Raw genomic sequence first — 9,250 nt, 5'->3', positions numbered from 1 at the left:
TTGGAGAAAGTGGGGTCAGGTGGGGGAGTGGGGGACTGTGCATAAGAATCGGGGTGGTGTGGAGGATGGTGGCCTCTGCCCTCTCCCACCTCCCTTCAGGGGTCAAGGGTTTTCCTGGGAGCCTGTTCATTTCCCCTCTTTCCTCTGGGGGCCTAACTCCACACTCAGAGGCTGTCAGCTGCCCCATCAGGGCAGGAGAGGAGAGAAGAAGTTTGTCCTCAGCTTCCTGTGGGTGAGACCAGGGAGAGGGCTATGGCAGGAGCAGACCACACTCAGGTGGGCTACTATCAGTGTCGAAGAGGAAATAATGCTTCCTTGTCTCTGTTCGGTTTCTATCCTGGTCCACTCTGATCTGATCATCCAAAGTAACAGTGAACTCCTGGTAAGGGGGCAGTTCAAGAGACATGGCCTGGGTTTTAACAAATCTTTTTTTTTTTTTTTTTTTTTAAAGACAGAGAGAGTGCGAGCAGGGGAGGGGTAGAGAGAGAGGGGGACACAGAATCTGAAGCAGGCTCCAGGCCCCGAACTGTCAGCACAGAGCCCAACGCAGGGCTCAAACCCACGAACCGTGAGATCATGACCTGAGCCAAAGTTGGACGCTTAACCAACTGAGCCACCCAGATATCCCAAAAAATCTTATTAAATGAAACTAGAAGTAAATGTTACTTAGTAGTTCCATCTTTACCAAGCCTTCCAGGTCCTAAAGAGCACTGTTGTCCCTGCTGGTGGCCAAATGTCCTGGGTCTCTTTCATTTCTTCTTGCCAAACACACTTTCCCCTTTGGTCTAATAGCACCTCCCTCATTTTGGGTGGGGGGTGAGGGAACGCTGACTCTTCTGCCCTTTATGTGGTCCTGACCAGGTCCCCTATCATGATGCTCAACACTATAGTGGAGAAATGACTCAGGCTAACCAAAGATCTCCATCTCCTGGGTATAATGACTGATTCAGGGTAGGCAGGTGACATAAACCGGGCCAATCAGGAACGTCTCTAAGATTTTACGCATGGGTGCTGGAAGCGATCATGTGCGTCCTCCTCTAAAATCAGGACTCCGCAGGCTTAGCTATGCTGGCGGGGCTGGCCTGGGAATAAACCTGGAACACAACACAGCCGGCAGATGGAGAGTGAGAGAGATCTGATGACACCATCTGAGTCCCTTGTGGGGTGGGGTGACGGGTCTAAGGAGCTTTAGCAAAAAATAAGACTTTGTCCCCAAGCTTTTCTCAAGCACCACTATCCAGAGTTGTCTGCCATGTGGCAGCAGGAAAGACAGAACTAAGGATGTTGCCTTCCTACTCAAGCTATTTATTCAGATGGACTTGGGGCAACTTACATGGAGACATGGGGGCTGGGCGGAGCACAGAGGTCAGTAAATAAGGTTTTTAGACTAAACCTAGGCCAAACTAGATCTCAGCTGTCCTTCCTTATTTGAGCAGATAAACTTAAAGCCTACGTGGGCCTTCTTAGGGAATTTTATTGCCCCGGAAACTACAGGGCTGACCTGACAAAGCCCTTGACCCAGACGCAGGTCTAGGCTCCACCCCCACACCTGCAGGAAGGGACAGTGAAGGCGCTGTAGCCCCCACAAGGGGCGTAAACTTTAACTGCCATCCCAGGAGGACAAGGCAGACCCTCCCAAGGGGAAAAGTCAATAGCCACAGGGCATGTCAGCCAAGAGAGGTTCCCCTGGGGGCAGAACCAGGGTTGCCAGAGGGGCCCCACACATGACTCACTTGCTGGCAGAGAAGAGAGTCTTTTCTGTTCCTACCCAAAGGGATTTGATCATTGCTCTGACACAAAGACTTATGTGTGTTTTCTTTTATCCCTCTTCCGAATGGGACTTTTTACTGCACTTGCCCTGTTCCTATCCGGCATTCGTTGCCCATTGGTGCAGAAAAGTTGGGGGAGTTGTTTCTTCAAGTTTGTGGTACCAGTAGGAACCACACTGCCCCTGATTGCTTACCACTCGGGAGCTCCTGGTCGAGCTAATCAAAGCATCTGGGCTTTGGGGCTCATCCCCCTTGGAGAAGGGGTAAATGTGTCTATGTGTGAGAAGACAAGGACCCATAAACACTTGGTGGCCAGAAGCATGGAAAGCGGCAGGCACTGTCAGACATCACCCCTAGTTCTTCCCTGCTTTTAGACTAATAAGACACTCAGGTTTTTGTCTGGGCACCTGGCCAGGCTATTTCCAGCCTCCCTTGCTGCTAGTGTGGCCAAGTGCTCAAATGAAAATGAGCAGAAAATGAGCAGAAGTGATATAAACAACCTTGGGTTAAGCTCCACCCCCCACCCCTACCCCCACCCCCGCTGCTGGAATTCAGATGTGCTGTCACACCGCTTTGGACCGTGCAGTCAAGGAGGATCCGAGGAAGGGCTGGGTCAGAACTCCCAAACCCACAAACTTTTCCTCTGGGGGCTTCTCTAAATTCAGCAACTCTAAGAAAGGGCAGAAATCATATCCTATAAAAGTTACGCTAAGGGGCGCCTGGGTGGCTCAGTTGGTTAAGCGTCTGACTTCGGCTCAGGTCATGATCTCACGGTCCGTGAGTTCAAGCCCTGCGTCGGGCTCTGTGCCGACACCTCAGAGCCTGGAGCCTGCTTCCGATTCTGAGTCTCCCTCTCTCTCTCTGACCCTCCCCCGTTCATGCTCTGTCTCTCTCTGTCTCAAAAATAAACATTAAAAAAAAAAAAATTAAAAAAAAAAAGTTACTCTAATACCAGAAAGATAAAAAAAGCAATAGCCCTGGGAAGCTGTAAATTAAGAAGATTAAAACAAAGAAAATAAACAAATGTAACTGCATGAAACTAGCCCTTTTATTTCTGGTGTTAGCAGCACAAGGGTATTAGACGACTTTTTGGGTGGGCTACGTATTAGTCAGGGGAGACCGTTCTCATTCTTACCCTTGCTCTCCCTCTGTCTGTAAAGCGCCTGATAGAATTAGCTAAGGATGCAGAATGTTCTCAGAAGTCTGGCGTTATAAAGAGCAGAAGTGGCTAAAACACACCCATAGTGCAGCCCATGGCCCCCCCAGAACTCCCGAGAGGAATACTGGAAATACTATCCTCAGGGTTGGGGACTGACAGACTTAGGTTCACTTCCAGGGCACCACAGCCCCTGTGTGTGAATGCTTTGCTACAGGATTAAGTATTGTCATTCTGGAAAAATCAGCACCAACGATCCATGCCCACAATTGAAATAAGCTCACGGGCCACCTCCTAGGTTCTGAGCCACACAGACTGAGCAAGACTCCACCTCATAGGAGAGAAGAGGAAAACACAGCTCATCTCCACTCTGGCTTTCCAGTGTCTCAGAAAACCGTTCTTCCACGGTGTAATCTTTTCTGTAATCAACGTGACATTTTGTGCACGCGTTGTCTGCTCGGTAAGGTGTTGAGAGCACGTAAAAGAATCTCATTTATTAGATTCATCGTTTTAATGATTTGTTTATGTAAGAGCTTGATTGCAAATCTGTAATCAATGTTTAAACGTCCGGGGAAATTTAAAGTTAAGTTTTTATGCTTTAGTTGATTATGTGTAAGTAGCGAATAAATATTTAGAAACGTGAATGCCAGATATCAAAGGGAGTGTTGTTTTAGAGATTAATGAGTTGGCACATTTGTTACATAAAAGACAGGTAAGTTTTTCTCTCGGATTTAACAGCACTTGGAAAGTAATGCCATGCCTAGCCAAGCATAAGTATGATAAAAGCTCGTTTATTAACTTCTGGGAGTCTCTGTTTCCTCATCTCTACAGACAACGGGTTGGATTCAATCATTGCTAAGCCTTCATCTCTAAGACACTGGATTATTATTAAAATTCAAGAGCTGTTTTGTTCACGTGATACCACATTTTTACCATCCTGGAGCCATCAGTCGCACAGATAAATGAAGTCCTAACCTTCATAATGACTTAGACTTCCAGCATGCCTTCATTCTTTTATAATATCCCAGCTGCCTCTGTGTAAATAGACTGTCAGCGTTTCATCAAGGCACATGGCTCATTGATAGGTTTGCCAGGCACACTTACAATCAAAACTCAGCCCGTCTAGCAGATAATTACCAGCTTCAGCGCATCTCAGCTGCTGTAGTACCCTTTCTTATTCTGTGCACCAGCTTCCCACAATGGAAAACAAAAACAAAAACAAAAACAAACCCCCCCCCCACACACACACAAAACCACCCGATTCTTATGACATCTCCATCACAGTTTCACAAAGGCTGAACGTTTGGAAAGTGTTTCCCGGTTTACAATTTCCTTTTCTCACAACCACCCTTGTTTTGCAGATGAACTAAAGCTCCAAGAGGCCAGGTTGACTCCTCAAAATCACACAACTCGTCAGTAGCAGGTCAGGACTGAAACCCAGGCTTCAGCCCAATGGCTTTTCTAGAAACGTACCCCCAATTTATAGCAACAGCTATGGACCACGTAGGGTTGCCAGGAAACAGCCTTCCACGTTGCTTGAACATTTCATGTAGGCCTCCAGTTGTATAGAACAGCAACACTAATTCTAATACCTCCTTTTCACTATATCAGCTCTGGCAAAAGGTCTCTAAAGACGGGGCAGAAAAAATTTAAAAAAAGAGAAACAACCGTGGGCTTAATTAAAATGTGTCAATAAAGAGAATGAAGAGGAGCTCTAAAACATCAGTGCCCTTCCGCCAGCTGTCTGGCCCTAGTGCCTAACTCCGCTAGGGCGCTAGGGAGGAGTGTGTTTCTTCCCTCTCAACTGTTAACTGCCAACTGCTAACTGGTAACTGCCCAGGGTTGCCTTGCTGATGATGTCACGCCTGGCCATGTGACTCGCTTTGGCCAATGAAATGCGAGCGCAGGGGACCTGCCCCACTACCAACAGAAGCTTTGAAGAACTATTGTGTATTTCCACTCTCTCTCTTCCCTATATGAGATTGGAGTATTCTAGATGGAGGCTGCTCCCACTAGCTTGGTCCCATAACGAAAAGGACATGGAGCAGAATTTCAGCCAATCTGTGAAGATCAAGTCAGGCGAGGGAGAAGTAAACTTTGTTGTAAGCCACTAAAATTTGGGGGATCATTTGTTACTGCAGCAAATGATTTCCCCTAAACTGACAGAGTCAAGCAATGATGCCATTGTATTGGAAATATCTGTCAAGTGTCAGGCGGCTCCTTGAGCAGGTGTTATTGTTTAAGAATTGAGTAAATACCTTGTTTAATGTTTATTTATTTTTGAGAGGGAGACAGAGCATGAGCAGGGGAGGGGCAGAAAGAGAGGGAGGCACAGAATCCGAAGCAGGCTCCAGGCTCCGAGCTGTCAGCACAGAGCCCGACATGGGGCTCAAAGTCACAGACGGTGAGATCACGACCTGAGTCAAAGTCAGATGCTTAACGCACTGAGCCACCCAGGCGCCCCAAGCATTGCGTACTTAGTATCTTTCGATCCCAGAACCTATAGCCAAGGGCCCAGCATACAATAGGTCACAAGTGAATCTTCTATGACTGACCCGCTGCGTCAAAGGAGGCTGAATGACCGGTATGATATGAGAATGATACTATGAGTTCAAAATGGAGCACAGATGCCTCAGGATAGATAGAACCCTGCCCTAGTAAAGCTCACGTGGTTACCACTCTGCTCTGATTTCACCAATCCCACTGCTATCCAAGTAATCATATAAGGAGTTGCTGATTACCTCATACCTTTAATATCCCACCTTCTATCATCCAAACCTGCACTCCCTAAAACATCACCTCTGGACCTTGCTATCCCCGTCTCCATGAGTCAGCAAGGTCTGTTGACTTGCCAGTAAAACCCAGCAGGAAACATGACCTAAGTACTATCTGCCCTGTCTCAGCCCCTTACATGCAGGCTGTCCCTCCAACCTGCCATGACCTTATGTACTAGAAAAGGCAACAGTGCTGGGCCCGAGTTCACCAAGAAGACACTGTGATGCTTCTTTCTTCGGTCACCCCCTGCTGTTTTCTGCACGGTTCCATGGCAGCAGAAAAGCACAGTATTCTGGGGACAGTCTCAACAGAGCCAGAAAGCCCTTGATCAAATCTCGATTGCACTATTTGCCTGGCACTAAGGCGATGTAGAACTCTGGAACTAGAAGGGCCCATTCGGGTTATCCCAAGTGTAACGGGAGAAGCTGGCCTCCACATCCCCACAACAAGGAGTCATTGGATGTAGGCGAGAGCAGGAAGGTCCATTTCTTGAACCCCCTTTTCGCTCTCCAAGCCCCCAGTTACATCCACAGCCTTTCTGTAGTGCAGCCTGTTTGCTGTGACTCTGAACTCAGGAAACTGGCAGGACCATGGCTTGGGAGCAGGAATATGCAAATCGGAAGGACCTATTTGAAAACTTTTCTCCTTGGGGCACCTGGGTGGCTTAGTTGGCGAAGCGTCCAACTTCGGCTCAGGTCATCGTCTCACAGTTCATGAGTTCGAGCCCCGCCTCAGGCTCTGTGCTGACAGCTCAGAGCCTGGAGCTGCTTCAAATCCTGTGTTCCCCCTCCTCTCTCTGCCCCTCCCCTGCTCATTCTCTCTCTGTCTCTCTCTCTCAAAATAAATAAATACACTTCTATAAAAACAAAACGAAAACAAAAATACTTTTCTCCTTGCTCCTCCTCTACTTCTGACAATAGACTGAGGCATTTCACCAGATTGTGCCCCTAAAAACCTGATCTGAAGCTGTCGGAGGACAGGTCAGTTGTCACCTGCTATATCATAAAGTCCTTGCAGTCATCAGGAACTTTTCCTTCCTGCCACCTGCTTCCTCCTAAACCACAACCCAAATGACTCTGCTGCTTCCAGGGGCAATAGAGGTAACCTACATCCCATTCTTTTCTTAAAAAAAATTTTTAGCATTTATTTTTGAGACAGAGACAGAACATGAACGGGGGAGGGTCAGAGAGAGAGGGAGACACAGAATCGGAAGCAGGCTCCGGCTCCGAGCCATCAGCCCAGAGCCCGACGCGGGGCTCGAACTCGTGGACCGCGAGATCGTGACCAGAGCCGAAGTCGGACGCTCAACCGACTGAGCCACCCAGGCGCTCCTCCGTTCTTTTCTTTTCCTGTCCTTAATGACTGACTTCCGGCACCCCTTTCTCCTCTGGATCTTTGTTCCACGTGGGACCCGTCATCTACGGACTCGACCACTCCCGTTTCTCTGAGGAGCACTGTTGACAGACTATACAAAACACTGCGCCCAAACAGCGCAATGCCAGGCACTCTCCACATTTTGACAGCATGACCTCAAGTTTGCATTAAGGTCCTTAGACTCGGCCACTTTTCTAAGGTGGTCCCACCAAGTTGCCCACGCGAGAGGAAGCTCTTCCGGCAAGGGCCCTCAGAGGCTGCCCCCTCCTGGCACCAGCCTCTTCTCTCCCTCTGTCCTGACTCTCCCAGGCCACATCCACCGCAGACATTCTTTGACTAGCAACGGGGTAGGGAGCTCATGTCATACCAGGGAACTTGCCCCTGCACAGAAGCTGTGAGGAGTCAAGCCATAGACTGGGGAGTGGCAAGGGGGCGTGGGATGGTGACACGTGAGAGGATGCAAAAGGTATGGCCAGGGACCTAACACAAGTCTGTTCTTATAAATCTTGTTCAACTTAAAGTTCCAGAGACTTCGTTGGAAATTTTGGCTCATGACGGTGTTTCTCTGAGGAAACAGAAACAAATGCAAAGGGCAGTTCCGTGAAGGGGGATTCCGTGACACATTTCCACCGAATCTTTTCAAGGGTCTTAGTTCTTAGAAACGTGGAGAAGTCCCAACATGCACGCTGGGTGCCTGGCGCCGTGGGGACAGGAAGAAGACAACCGAGTACATTTCCTGTGCTCCAGACCCTGTTCTCAGCACCTTTCACGTATTCACAACGCTCCTCCTCACAACCTAGGAGACAGGCTCTGTTAGGCTTGGGCCCACTTTGCTGATGAGGAAACTGAGGTGCACGGGCATCCCAGAGCTTGCCCCAGCGGCAGTTTTGTCGGGTGGCTGCAAAGGGGCGAAGCTGGGTTTCACGTGATACCAACACTTTGGCTACACGGAAAGAAACTTGGAGTCACCTAGGCGCTCGGTTCTCTAGGTCTCTAACTGGAGCTCTCAAAAACCCTAGATAAGTATCATCACCTCCTATTCTACAGATGAGAAAACCGCGACTCACAACAATTCAGTGACTTCGCAGTGTCACAGTGCTAGCAAGCCAGGATTTGAATGCTGAGCTGGAAGTCTACCTTTTAAGGCGGATCAGCAAGAGCAAGATATTCCTTTCCTAAGGCTTTGCAGTTTTTCATGGCAGGAAGTGGTAATGAGCCTGTGTGGTGAGCATGAGTACTGCCCTGGGTCCCCACAGATGGCCGCCTTCTGGCTCCAGAGCCTTGGCCAGCAACACTCCCATCTTTGTGCCCATGACCTAGTTTGGCTCACCCAGTTTAGCTCTATGGCCTATTTCTTCCCGAAGAATTATTTCATAACATTTGCCAAGTAACTATGACAGGCTGAGCACATGGCATTCGTGAACTTGGAGATGAAACCAACCCAACGTTCCTTCACATGTGTGGACCAATATTTGCCATCCGGGTAGAAAGACCAGGAAGGGTTTTTTGTGTTTTTTTTTTTTTTCTTTTTACCAGAAGGGAAATTAAGAAGAGTCTCAAACCTGCCCTTTCAGGTTGGTTTCCTTTTTACAACAGCTGCCCTAAATCACAGGCAGTTGGGGCCTGGATTGCCCCACCAGCGCATACAGAAATTTCTACAGCCTATTAGGATAAAGTCTTTCTTGATCCTGCTTTTAGCAATGCATCTTAAGTATGTCACGCTGGTTCCCTATTGCCAATAAAATCCACTGTCCACGTAGGGTCCGGGGGCTGAAATAAAGGCGCGTGAGTTAAATGTTGGTAAGAGACTTAGAAGTGTTAATTAGGCAACTGTAATTCTATACTTTTGAAAGGGCTGAGCCATAAAATGCTGTGATTAAGGGGCTGTCTATACAAGTAAATGGATATAATTACGTGTAAAAGCTCTCTTTCTCCCCCTTTGTGCTCCTCAAGCCCAAACCTGCTAGTTCTAATGTTTCCTTCTTTCCTTTTTTTTTTTTTTTTTTTTTTTTAACATTCCCTGGGGACTTGGCTGGTTTTCTTCCCCTTAGCCACAGGCCTCCTACTCTGTCTACTCTGGGGGTTACTTATCATCAACTCCACCTGATGGCCCCATTCTCCAGAAACAAATTCATGAGGCTTAAGACTTTCACAGAACATGGGGTTACAAAAAGAA

The sequence above is a fragment of the Acinonyx jubatus genome, chromosome F2, assembly GCF_027475565.1.
Source record: "Acinonyx jubatus isolate Ajub_Pintada_27869175 chromosome F2, VMU_Ajub_asm_v1.0, whole genome shotgun sequence".
Classification (NCBI taxonomy): domain Eukaryota; kingdom Metazoa; phylum Chordata; class Mammalia; order Carnivora; family Felidae; genus Acinonyx; species Acinonyx jubatus.
Note: the sequence above shows the minus strand (reverse complement) of the source record.